Here is a 587-nt window from a genome sequence, read left to right as displayed (position 1 = left end):
GAAAAAGAAGTACACGCAAAGGATTTCACAAAAATGTATTTATATTTGGCTTTTTTCAAAAGTGCCATTTTGGCACTTTGGGCAAAATTGAAAAATTCAGTGCCATTTCATGAAAAATAGTGCCAAAAATGGCACGGTTTGAGCCAAGTTGGCAAGTTTTTTTTTTTTTTAAAGCACCAAAATACTGAAATAGCGCAATTTTCCCAAAAAAAATACCAATTTTGTGTTGCTGTGTTTAATGGTATTTTCGCATATAAAGCTGTATGTTCAAATATTTTAAGTAATCACACAATGAAACTTGTAAATATTTCCAACTATGCGCAGTTAATCAATTTAATAAATTTAATTAGCAAAATGTTTTTTTATTCGTAAACCAATTTCCAAAACTTGGTTTTTCTAGAAGCTTTATTTTCAAGCAATTGCTTACTTTTGTACAAATGCGCACACCCAGCTAATTAGCAGAATATTCTATGGATTCCGTGATAGAGACTGTTTGAAAATATTGCGTTTGGATTATCTTGGAGCATATTATCCAGAGGAGAAGCGCGGCCAAATACTAACATATGTGTAAGTCAAATACAATGTCA

This window comes from Rhagoletis zephyria, unplaced genomic scaffold (assembly GCF_001687245.7).
Source record: "Rhagoletis zephyria isolate East Lansing unplaced genomic scaffold, Rhagoletis_zephyria_1.1 Rzeph_scaffold_10493, whole genome shotgun sequence".
NCBI classification, from domain to species: domain Eukaryota; kingdom Metazoa; phylum Arthropoda; class Insecta; order Diptera; family Tephritidae; genus Rhagoletis; species Rhagoletis zephyria.
The sequence above is the reverse complement of the archived record's forward strand: the minus strand, read 5'-3'. Positions refer to the sequence as shown.